The 13,328-nt window shown below is 36.9% G+C and overlaps 1 long non-coding RNA gene across 1 annotated transcript; it reads right to left on the bottom strand.

Moving 5' to 3' along the window:
* Positions 1-4,701: 4,701 nt before the first annotated feature.
* On the bottom strand, positions 4,702-7,760 carry LOC131931490 (uncharacterized). Its single transcript, XR_009384301.1, has 3 exons — positions 7,718-7,760; positions 6,305-6,547; positions 4,702-4,776 (listed from the first exon to the last, which is right to left on the bottom strand). It is a non-coding gene; the product is annotated as an uncharacterized LOC131931490 (long non-coding RNA).
* Positions 7,761-13,328: the final 5,568 nt, after the last annotated feature.

Raw genomic sequence — 13,328 nt, 5'->3', positions numbered from 1 at the left:
ACAGTTACTTCCCTTTAAAAAACCATTAAATCAGGGGGAGAAAGAATTTACTTTTTATTACTTTGTTTTGGTGTTAGGAAAACAAATAACATAATTAGCGGGGATTGATTAAGTGCCATGTTGTAGGTATTTTTAATACTGCCTTTTATTTTTTCAATACGCTGAACTTACTGTTTACTAATTATTTTTTTTAAATCAATAACACTTAATAAGCCAGGTCCCACATGTCCTTTATGTTTATTTCTTTCCGTTTACGGATAAGCTTGGAGTATTATAATTCTTCATTAATTTGAAACAGGCGCGTCCGCCGGCACCCAACCAGGGTTCAATTTGGCGCCCTTGGTTATCCTGGGAGCGCTATAGTGCATAATTTTGCTTTAAACAGTGCGATAGAGTATGGATAAAAAGGTTATTATAGTCTTTAAGTGAATCGAATCCGGGAGTCCTCAGGCGCCCAGACCGGGTGCTATTTGGGGCCCTGGGCATTCCCGTTTTCGATTTGGCGCCTATGTTCGTTTAAGTGAGTGCAAAAGACTATAAATAAGTTGGGGTGTTATAGTCGTTTATTAAGCTGAAACAGGCGATTCCGCCGGCGCCCCACCATGGTACGATTTTAGGTTTGCGTTAGTGGTTGGGTTTGCGTTTTGATTTGGTTCGTTTTCGTTCTTTCTTTTTCGTTTTCGTATGTGTTTTTAATTTGTGTTTGTATTTGGGTTTGTGGTTTGTTTTGTGTTTTCGTTTGTGTTGGTGGTTGGGTTTGGGTTTGTGTTATCGTTTGTATTAGTGTTTGCGTTTATGTTATGTTTCCTTTCTTTAGTTTTGTTTTGGTTTTGGTTGGTTGTGGTTGGGGTGGGCAATGCCGGGTATGTTCCGATTATTAAACACACATGTCATGTTTCTTTACAGATAGGTTTCAGAAAGCTCTTTTATAGATACCGGCACCAAACTAAAAAAAGATATACAATTTTAATATAGACGTCCCGGTTTGTGTTGTGTTTGTGTTGTATTGTGTTTTTGTTTGTGTTGTGTTTTGTTTGCGTTGTATTTTGTTTGTGTTATGTTCGCGGTTCTTTTTTTTTGTGTTTTGGTTTTGGTTGGTTGTGGTTAGGGTGGGCAATGCCGGGTATATGCTGATTACAACAACACACATGTCAAGGTCTTTACTGATAGGTTTTTCACAGAGGCCAGAGCAGGTCCTGGCCAGGACGGCTAGTAATATATATATTTACTAGCCGGTCCTGCACTGGCCTCTGATTAAAAACAGCATAAACCCGGCAATGCTGGGTTTAGAAAATAAACATTTTTTAATTAAAAGTCGGTATGCAAAGATGGACGTTTAAGAAAATCTTATATAACTCTTATACTAACTCTAAACTTAACCCTAAACTCAACCATCAAAAACCAAAACCAAACCAAATCAAAAACCTAAACCTAAACCTAAACCTAAACCTAAACCTAAACCTAAACCTAAACCTAAACCTAAACCTAAACCTAAACCTAAACCTAAACCTAAACCTAAACCTAAACCTAAACCTAAACCTAAACCTAAACCTAAACCTAAACCTAAACCTAAACCTAAACCTAAACCTAAACCTAAACCTAAACCTAAACCTAAACCTAAACCTAAACCTAAACCTAAACCTAAACCTAAACCTAAACCTAAACCTAAACCTAAACCTAAACCTAAACCTAAACCTAAACCTAAACCTAAACCTAAACCTAAACCTAAACCTAAACCTAAACCTAAACCTAAACCTAAACCTAAACCTAAACCTAAACCTAAACCTAAACCTAAACCTAAACCTAAACCTAAACCTAAACCTAAACCTAAACCTAAACCTAAACCTAAACCTAAACCTAAACCTAAACCTAAACCTAAACCTAAACCTAAACCTAAACCTAAACCTAAACCTAAACCTAAACCTAAACCTAAACCTAAACCTAAACCTAAACCTAAACCTAAACCTAAACCTAAACCTAAACCTAAACCTAAACCTAAACCTAAACCTAAACCTAAACCTAAACCTAAACCTAAACCTAAACCCAAACCCAAACCCAAACCCAAACCCAAACCTAAACCTACACCTACACCTACACCTAAACCTAAACCTAAACCTAAACCTAAACCTAAACCTAAAACTAAACCAAAAATCTAAACCTAAACCATAATAAACACAAACGGATACGCAAACGCAAAAACAAACGCAAACACAAACACAAACGCAAACACATAAATAAACTCAAATGCAAATGCTAACATAATCGCAAACAAAAACAAAACACAAAAATAAACATAAACATAAATCCTAAACCTCACCACAACCTCATTTTAAATATAGTGTATGACATTTTTCTTGACAATACCTTATTCTTTTAATATTTAACATTTTTCCAAAAAAAAAACTATTCTGTTTCTGCGTCATTAATCTATGTCATTTTTTTCGTTCTAGTTGTGATGATCATAACTAGCTTTTAGTTACAAATTTAACAAGATGGCTGGGATAATTACATATAATTTACACAAGTCAGTAATTCTCTTGTTATTCTTTCGTAGTCGTTAAAATTCGTTTATCTATAGTGTCAGTTATAATATAGCTGTCTTTTTGTTAAACGTTTAAACGCAGTAATCGATATTGCATATTAAAGTAATGTAACCGCTAAACTTTGCATGAGAAACAAATGTTCGTATTGTTAAAATTTAATGGAAAAAAAATTCCAATCTGTAAATGTTCATAACAAAAGCAAGTGCTATAAAAGTTTTGTAGAATGGATTTATTAATACGTGTACACGTTTTGAATGTTTAACAATTTTTCTGCAAGATGTGACCGGTAACATGGCGTCAAGGTCTACGCCCACACCGACCGTCTAGACCAACATGGTGATGAGCGCGGCTCTTGTGGATGGTGTACTGACCCTCAACTTGATTGTCCTGGTCTAGATCCTCACCGTCTTTGATGAACAAGAATGATGTCAACACTTAACAAAGCCGCCTATGTTGTATTTTCAGACTTAGTAATATGGGAAGTAAATCTGTATTTATATATGTACTTTTCATGTACTTTCTATAACAAATGAGTTTGCAAAATACAGTTTGCTGCTATTTATCGACACTTTAATTTCATACAAGTGCAAATAAATAAAGATCATAAATACTTTGTACGAGCCGAACCGCGGCGTATCATACGCCGCTATTTAGTTGTTTTATTTTCTACTTTTCAGTAATTCATAATTTGTAATTCGACAGTACCAATGCTGCCACTGAAAATATTTGCTTTAAAACACTAAACCCCCCTTACCCTAACCCCGACATTACACCCCCCCCCACCCCCCGTGAAAGCAGCCTCCTCTTAGTTATTTCTTAGTTACCTCCTGTAAGTTTAAAATCGAACTAAATTATCTGCCCCTAATAGAAACTTGGCTCTACGGCTCTACGATTTGTAAACATTTAGCTTTGTAAACATTTAGCGTGACCACATCTCACCAGACAATGTGGGGGTGGGGTGGGGGTGGTAGTGATAGTGATAGAGAGAAAGAGAAAGAGATGGGACTGCAAGGAGGCGCTTGCAGCTTGTTTTCTAACGGCTCCCAGAAGAGAATTATATATATAAATTGTTTCCTCTGTTTAATTGTTTAGCACATATAATGAGAATGAATGAAATACTTTTTATTTTGACTGATATGAGCACAAGCCTTATCAATAGCTACTCTGGACGTAGCCTAAAATGAAATATGTTTTAATGGTGTGTGTTTTTGATTTGTTGCTTAGATTTAGCTTGCGGCACTTCGTCGTGAAGAAATGTTGTAGATGTTCTTAACGTGATGAAAAACCGCTTCAGCTGATTGGTTGTTTTTTGTCACGTGAGGCAGATACAGTGGTGACGTCCGTCGCCGCGTCACATTACCGTTTGCGATGGCGCAGTTTAGTCGTTCCTCGTTTATGTCAACCTGTGAACAATTGTTAACACGAGGCGTTCAGGGTTCAGGGACGGAATTACAATACAGCCAGGACTAGCAATACATATAATATGTACATTTATATTTATACATTTACACTTGTTTTTTGCGAGGGGGGGGGGGGGGCTTTATTTCTAGTTCCGAAACTGTACAGGTTGCCGATAAAGGGTGTCATACTCCAAGGATGAAATTGGGGGTGGGGGGGGGGAGTATTTTGAGTGGATGTGTAACGATGGAGAATGAGGGTCTATGGGTTCAAAAACTGTGTCGACATACCTTTTAATTTTAAAAATTAATTGTAAACGAGTTTCAGTCGTTATTTCGGATTTTAAAGATGGTTTTTAGAAATTAAACTAAAACTCATAAATCTACTTTTAAAAGAAAAACTAAACCTGCTGTTACGAATGGGAATGTAGGCTAAATTCGCTGTCATTTTAGGGGAGGAGGTCTGAATTTTTGAGACGCTGTATGCAAAGGGAGTTAGAAACCTTTTAAAGTAGCGTTATTTAATTTATGGATTACCAAACATAGTTCTATCATGCTCATTACTGGAAGGATAAATATAGCTTTTTTTTTTAAATTAGAGTTTTTCTAAAATATTGGATGATAAGATAAAACGGTGAAAGCAGTGGTTGTTTCAAAAACTTGAATACAAAACATAAACATCACCTTTAAAAATGTGAGTATTTCTCTCAACTTGACACTGGTCTGCTGGACAAGATCCTCATACAAAACCACCATGAGACGTCTCCTGTAGGCGTGACAAAATTCATGGAATCGAACCCAGTACCTCTGGTTTTCAATATAGTACTCAGGCCAGTCTGAAAGGAACCACAAAAAGATTGTCTAGATTTTCACTATATATTGGATGGCTGTATTAGGATGATAGAGAATTATGATGGAAAAGGATAATGATGGTAGAACATACGTATGGTAGAACATACGGATGGTAGAGTAAACGGATGGTAGAGTAAACGGATGGTAGAATAAGGATGGTAGAACATATGTATGGTAGTGCATACGGATGGTAGAATAAACGGGATGATAGAGCAGAGGACTGCTAACCGAATTTCTTACTGGCTTTTTTAATGAACGCAAACAATAGGCGTATAATAGAGCTGAAAATTAGCCCTTTATATAGCTAACATTATTTAATTCTTTAAAAATTTATTAAGCCTTAAAATGAAGTTGAATTTGATGCCGCGCTACATTTGTATCAAATCTTGACCAGAGTGTTATTTAAGTTTCAAAGGAATCGGTCACTTAAAAAATAGTCGAAATTTCGCTCGACAGTTTCGATCTATAAAGACAAATAAAAGACAAAAGCCGTATTCGTTATGTGAATTTAGTCTTGGGTCATGTTTAATGTTGGGTGGCATTGAGATAGTGACACCATTATGCGCGTTTAGCTAAGTAGATTTAACCAAAATATAGTATACAGAGATATTCGGACTTAGAAGATTCATCAATTGCAACACGGCATGCAGATTGTATTGAAGTTGTGTATTCTGTATTATCACTATCAAGAACCGTCACACAGCGGTTGAGTTGATGAGAAGGGACCACACACACATAAAAAGATAAAGTAGAAATTACTTTCAAATACAACTTTTTATTTTATATGCAGTTAGAGCGGAGTGGTCTAGCGGTAGAGAGCTCTACTGCTAACCCGTAAGTCTCGCGTTCGAATCCGGGTTCAAGTCAGTAGAACGTCACAGAAACAAGTGAGCTCTTCTTTACTTGCCCCATAGACCGTCAGTTTTGAAAGCGAAACTTTACTATTTTTACTAGAACAGTAAAATATTGAGGGGAGGGGTGACACTTAAAATTTGCCATTTGTACGAATGGATCATGGAAAACACCACAAGTTACCGATCCGGAGACAGCCGACCTAGTGACGCCACTCTCGCTCTCTAAGGCCTATCAATTAGGATTTATACCATTAATCCTCATCGTAACTCTCGTGGCTTACTATCATCCATATTGACATAAGAACCCACTATACTTTGTACTGTCCTACAACATTTTACGTGAAACGAAAACTAAGATATAGTAATTGAAAATTGAATATCTTGAACGCCGAGCCTGATTGAAAATGTTGAACTTACACCAAGGAGACAAAAAAGCTAAAACTTAGCTGTTATTTTCAGTGTTTCTTCCAGACTTTTTTCTCCGGGGGGTGGGGGGGGCGCACTTTAAATTTTCTGGGGGGGGGGGGGCGGTACACTTTCTTTGGGGTGGGGGGCGGACACTGTTAAAAGTATATACTTTCTATATAAATTTCATTTCGTTCCGGGAGGGGGGGGGGGGTTAGAGATGCCTGGAAGAAACTCTGGTCATTTTACCTACATTGTTCAAGAGCATCCAGTTCAGCGATTGATTTGTTTATGGTGCTGTGCTTTCTGTTGAACTCGGCTTTGATGGCTTCGTAAGGGTGACGGATAAGCAGCAGAGATCTTTCGTATCGTGTAAGAGTATCAGGTAGGCATTTGTGAGTTTTGACGAGAATTGTCGTTGAATTAGCCACCCTTTCGCCAAGAAATCCAAAGGGGCGTAGCTGTCTGTCGCTGTATTCGCTTCCGGCAAAGATGCCTTTTAGAGAGAAAGAGAGTGAGCAAGTGAGAGATAGTAAGTAAAAGAGATATGTTGGTGCTTGATTGAAGCTTAATGCTAAAATGACTTCTGAAATAATTTATGCCCATATCTTTCTGACCAAACTCACGATTTTAACAAATCTGCTGTTTATTTGATTCATGAAACTTTTATAATAAAATGTTCAACTATCGCATAAAGTCAATATTGACGAGACTCCTTGACTCTGGCGATGTCGTTGATAGTTGGAGGTGGTTGGCTGACTTAGGAAAATCGAATCCATCCCCCCCACCTCCCACAGTCGTATAAAATAAAAGAGGGAAACAGGCGCAATGTTTCTAGAAATTCAGCACTTATCTGACTAGAATTTTGAGTGGGTGGTTGACTGTATTTGTTATCTAGGGTTTAGAGTGGTTCTTTGAGGGTTCTAACAATATAGAATTTAGAGCAGCCACTACTTCTTTCAGATATCTTTCTCTTTGAGGGGCCAGGAGTGGGTGGGGGGTGGAACTTTAATAAGAACGCGCACTTTAATTAACAGGGGCGTGGGTGACTAAAGTGTATATTTTATATTTAATCTATATCGTTTTCTATTTCTTCTTGGGGGTGGGGGTAAGAGTAGGCCAGGAGAACCTAGCCTACGACAGATCTCCTCAAGATAAAAGTAGTGCCCTCTCAGCGATCAGGCCAGCGTATCAAAACAATGCCACCAACCATATCCGGAATACTAAATCAAAGCAGGACACGATTACGCCTCTATCTTCTAAGATTGGTTGTCTCAATCGGCCTAGTTGGGGATGCGTAAGCTACCCGTTGTAACGTCTGGCCTAGTCAGGTACAGAATGAGTTCAGGAAGATGGAAAGCATGTGTTCTACTATTTATATTCATATCTTTAATAACTAAAATACGACAAATGAAATAGTAAGCAAAGTCGCCTACATGGTCAAGAACGGGAGGCCTTATAAGTAATTAGTGAATCTATTTGAGTTGACTTATTTCTTTGAGAATGGGAATTCGTTTTTCGGCAAATCTTTTCACTTTAATCTGCTAAGGCCCAGTAGCCTTTTCTTCTCCTACGTGTATGCATTTTATTAAAGGGCTTTGATTTTATTGTGCGAATTAGAAATTTCAGGTTCTAAGCAGAGGAGGGAGGGGGGTGTTGCGTTTACCTGTCGCCTCTTGAACGAGAAACCTCAGCCAGGTGTTTCCAGAGCAGGTAGATTTCTCGCTGATAATCGCACAGGTCCGCATGACCTCTCATCTTTCTTAGAAAGTTCTAGATTCGAGTTTGTGAAAACATCCTAGACTTCTTCTTCTTCTTCTTCTTCGTTCTTAATTATTAGTGCTGAAGGGGATCGAGATTTATCTGCCAGTGGGTTTGAACTCGAGACTTTGTTCGAATTTATCAACCATGAGCTTTTTGCCGACTCGACCACGCCTCCAACACAATTAAGCGTTACGTGTCAACTGGTTATGCGCCATTGAGGCCATTGACTCCGATTTCAGCCTGCTTTTCTTTTTGGATTTGCTTCCATAGCCTTTGTCCAACCAAGAACAAACTACAAGGCAGCAGTTGTTTAATTTTGGAGTTGTCTCTCCTAGAAGAGTGGCTGTCCCCAGCTAACGAGCCTCATCTGCCCGAGGGTTCGAACTCGAGACGATATTGTCGAAGATTTAGAAAATATAGAAGATAATCTATATATATAAAGCAAAATGCTCGGGTGCCCAACAGGGCAATTACCCTTCACGGCGCCGCTTTTACGTTTACGTTTTCTTTACGTTTACGTTTACGTTTACGTTTACGTTTACGTTTACGTTTACGTTTACGTTTACGTTTACGTTTACGTTTACGTTTACGTTTACGTTTACGTTTACGTTTACGTTTACGTTTACGTTTACGTTTACGTTTACGTTTACGTTTACGTTTACGTTTACGTTTACGTTTACGTTTACGTTTACGTTTACGTTTACGTTTACGTTTACGTTTACGTTTACGTTTACGTTTACGTTTACGTTTACGTTTACGTTTACGTTTACGTTTACGTTTACGTTTACGTTTACGTTTACGTTTACGTTTACGTTTACGTTTACGTTTACGTTTACGTTGACGTTGACGTTGACGTTGACGTTGACGTTGACGTTGACGTTGACGTTGACGTTGACGTTGACGTTGACGTTGACGTTGACGTTGACGTTGACGTTGACGTTGACGTTGACGTTGACGTTGACGTTGACGTTGACGTTGACGTTGACGTTTAGTAATATGTTTCAATACATCTACAGTATATTAGTATTATTTATGCATATTTTATGTAAAGATACAAATACTTCTTTTTAGAATTAATATTTCGGAATTAAATACACCATACAATTATAAACACTTGTAACTAGAAACACTAAAAAGAATTTTAATTATAATAGCAATTTAAAAAAGATGATAATCACAGCGATAAACAAAACAATTACGATACCCAGTTATACATTTCTCAATAACAATAAAACTAAATTATACTTATGAGAACTTACGTGAATCAACTCGACAACGACAATACCAATTAACGCTGCAGTTATGAAAACGAGTAAGACGACAGATTTCTTATATGGGACGTATTTACTTGAAGTATTTCTACATAGTTTCAGCGGCTGTATTACCTACATCGAGAATAGCTAAATTGTCAAAAACCTATCGTATTAAAAAAGTAATTTTTATATATTTTTATATAACTTTTAATAAAATTACACACATTATTTCTGTAATTGTATGCCTATACAGTTTCAAGAAGTAATATTTGGTCATAAAATAGCACTGTCGAATTCACAAATTATGAATTACTGCGTCGGCTCGTATATTTTAATCTGTCTGGTCATTGTAGTTGGGAAGGGGAGTAATCCATGATAGTATCAAAGGTGCCAGATACATTATATTCCTCATCAATATCATCTTCGGGCAGTTTAGCTAATTTTCTTGATCTTGACCCCATTTTTTATATCGTCATACTTAAGTATTTTATCTCTTTCACTTGACTCTGGTAGCTTTTTTAACCTTTCGCAAGATTACAATACGTTCTTAATATTCCATATACGGTAAAGTAGGGAGGTGTAAAAAGGTGAAGACTGTCAAAATACATCTGTTTATTTAGCACCATTACAATACTTCATCTATACTCTGTTTACGAGAAAGTAAACATCTAAATTTCGTATAAAAGTATAAGCTTGTTTAGAAGATCAGGTCATTAAACAACTTATCGATTTCATCAACATTTAATTCATGAAACCGGCAGGCAATACTAATGTAACCAATTTTTAACCCACCCAACATACATATGTTAAATTCCCACGGCTTATTTCATAATACAGATTGTTATCTATAAATCAATAAAAAAATATCAATAAATGACAAAACCCTTCGTTTTGGACGGACATTTGCGTTTTTTTTTTTTTTTTTTTTTTTTTTTTTTTTTTTTTTTTTTTTTTTTTTTTTTTTTTTTTTTTTTTGACGAGAGCTTAGACTTAGATTGAACAATAAATGTCTAAAGTGTAGCGAGGCTTTTGTCAAAGGTATTAAGTGAGATGGTTAACGGTGTGAAAGCTGACTTACACCGAGATGCATGAGAAAGGGGCGAGTTTTTTTATGTTTTGTTTTACTTCCTCATACACCAAGTATAGAGCGAGTTTTGTAGCTGTGCGTATAATCTAAATCGATATCTCGAAGTTTTACACATTCCTTTGTGTTTGTGTGCTTGTGAGTACATACTACGAGTACTGTTTCAGTAATGTTAACGAAATTTCATAAAACATTTTTATTTTACATAACGATATTTTTTCTTCGTTTTCCAAAAACTTAAATTTGAATACCGTTTAATTAGACGAAATTACTAAAGAGTAAACACTATAACTAGGCTTTAGAAGTGTTTCATAATTAATTAGAGATTTGTCCTCTACTTAGCAAAATGAAAAATCAGATGCATACAGCAAGTTAATTTCAAATGTAAAATTATATTTTTTTAAAACTATGAAGGCCTATTTGTAAAAAGTTTAAATTATGAAAACACTATTAAAATGAAATTTTAAAATATATTTAACACTAGCATGCTCGTCCCCGCGCGTTGCCGCGGGGTTTGAAAAAATTCTGACATAATATTTTAAGAGGGTTTTACCAACGAATATAATAGTACCTCTTACCCGCTATGCAGGACGCCCAATTAACGGATACCAAATGCTAAGACAGCCGCTCTTGAATTTCGGGCGCTAAGACGTGTATTGACAAAAATCGCACCTTCCCGGGCGCCGCCCACATTAAATTTTAATATCTTTTTCGAAGAAGCCTTATCAAGAGTATGCTCATCAACTCCTTATGGCTTCATGGCACTCGGATGAACGGTGTCAAACCGCATCCGACTTTAATTTTTATAAACTGTACTAAGAGGAAAATAGCACCCTCCCCTGGCGCCGCCCTTACGATATTATGAAAGACTTTTTATGCAGAAACCTACCTTGGAGTATTCTTATCAAAGTCCCAAAGTTTTATGGCGATAAAATGAAAGCATAAAGGATAAATAGACAAACAAACATACAAACCCACAAAAACAACATACTTTGATTTTTATGCATACATATGTGTGTTAAGACAAAATAACATGTCGCTTTTCAACTATCACTTGGATGGTTACAAACGTCAATAATTGTCTTGTTATTTCTCCGCAGTTTCGTTGATCAATACTGTTAATTACTATATGGTTGTCTTGTTGGTAATCTTTTAAACGCAACAATCGATATTGCTTATTACAGTAATGTAACTGTTAACGGTTGCTTCAGAGGAACATGCGACGGTAAATGTTCACAACAAAAAAAAATCGTGAAAAAGCTTTACTCGGTAAATTTTAACACCAAAGCGTTTTGTAGGAGGGATTTCGTGACACGTGTTTACGTTTTATACAGAGGCGTAGCGAGGGGGGGGGGGGCGGGGGGGGGGGACATACGTCCCCGGGCGCCGACCTTAGGGGGGGGCGCCAAATTGAAAGTTTGAAGGGGGGGTGCAAATGAAAAGTTCGAGGGGGGGGGTGCAAATCGAAAGTTTGTCCCCGGGGGCCGGGAAGGGTCGCTACGCCTCTGGTTTTATATGTTTAAATTTTACGAGCTGACCCGCGCCGTAAGCATATGCAGCTATTTAGTTGTTTTATTTGCTACTTTTCAGTAATTCATAATGTGTGAATTCGACACTACCCTCTCTTCCCCCCTTCTCTCTTCTTCACATCGTGGAGGTTACTTTTCTAACACATGGTTTCTATACAAAGTTCTAGCCCGTCGCTTGAGACACCAGTGACTGGCTTCAATACCATCACTCACTTCAATAAACAAACTTTTTTTTTTCCTTACACTTGTAATTTACATTGTTAGTTTACCTTGCCATGTTCGCTTTCAGTGGCGTAGGCAGGGGGGGGGTTAGGGGGGTCATAACCCCCCCATAGACCCCTCGGTATATAGAAAAAGTATGAGGGGGGGTGCAAATCGAAAGTTTGAGGGGGGGGGGGTGCAAATCGAAAGTTTGTCCCCGGGTAAAAATTGGACCCCCCCCCCCCTTGAGACGATCCTGGCTACGCCACTGTTCGCTTTAGTATTACAGATTACATCATCGGCTTATGTTGACTGACTACAGATTTACTTTCATTCATTTAAGATGGTTTATGTATTATACATAATACATAATACAAAACGTCTAATTACAATTTTATATCAATAAACAAAATTATTTTAAAACTGTTATTTGAAAATTAAAACAAGTATATCAACATACTTTACATACTTTCAATCATCTAATGATTTTATTTTTATTTTTTACAAATGTAAGTATAAAAATATATTGAAGATAGATTTACAAGTTTATACATATAAAAAATAAATATACATACATTTATATTCAATGTGAATACAGGGAAGTAATAAATAGTAGTATGATGCTAGTGAAAACTTTAAATTTGAGTGAGAGGAGGGAGTCATGAGGAATCCACTTCAGTTTTTTTTATTTCAGATTTTTCTCTCCTAAATGCGTTGCTGTGCTCAGTCAAAAGAGCCTCCTGAATCGGTTAACAGCCTTGCAATTTCCAGCACACCCACGTCAACTAACAGATTACAAAAAGATATTTTTTTAACAATATAAATTTTTCGTCCAAACCAGGTCTTTTCCGGTTAACACCCTTGCAATTTCCATCACGCCCACGTCCACCCACTTACATGCTACAACAACTGGATTTAAAAAAAAAAAAAAAAAAAAAAAAAAAAAAAAAAAATATTTTTCCGTCCAAACTAGGACTTTTCCGGTTAACAATCTTGCGATTTCCAGCACACCTACACCAACCCACTCAGAGGATCCAATAACATTTAAAAAAAAAATTCCAACCAAACCATAAGGCTATTCAAATAGTTAATAAAAGCATCCTCATCTTTAAATCGCTACTGGGCGGATGTTTGATACTGAGAGGAATCAGCGAATAATTGGTTGAATAGGATGGTGGGTTGTAGGCTAAAGGTCAAGGGTTACTCGACCAAGTTGGGACTTGATTTACACCAGAATACACTTAATAGTAATATAAGACATTCAATAGAGATAACACGTTATACAGCTAAAATTATACGAAATACATTGTAAAGAACCTTGTGAAATAATGGCTGTTTTGTACCGAGTGTGTTGAAGTAACCACTGAATTTGGCAAGGGAATTAACTGGCTTTAAATTGCACATTACAGTGCCTCAGTTACCTATACTTAAATATAGATCCGTCAA

Source organism: Physella acuta, unplaced genomic scaffold (assembly GCF_028476545.2).
Source record: "Physella acuta isolate Inbredline_101_S28 unplaced genomic scaffold, ASM2847654v3 ptg001979l, whole genome shotgun sequence".
Taxonomy (NCBI): Eukaryota; Metazoa; Mollusca; class Gastropoda; family Physidae; genus Physella; species Physella acuta.
This window is presented reverse-complemented; position numbering and strand designations above follow the sequence as displayed.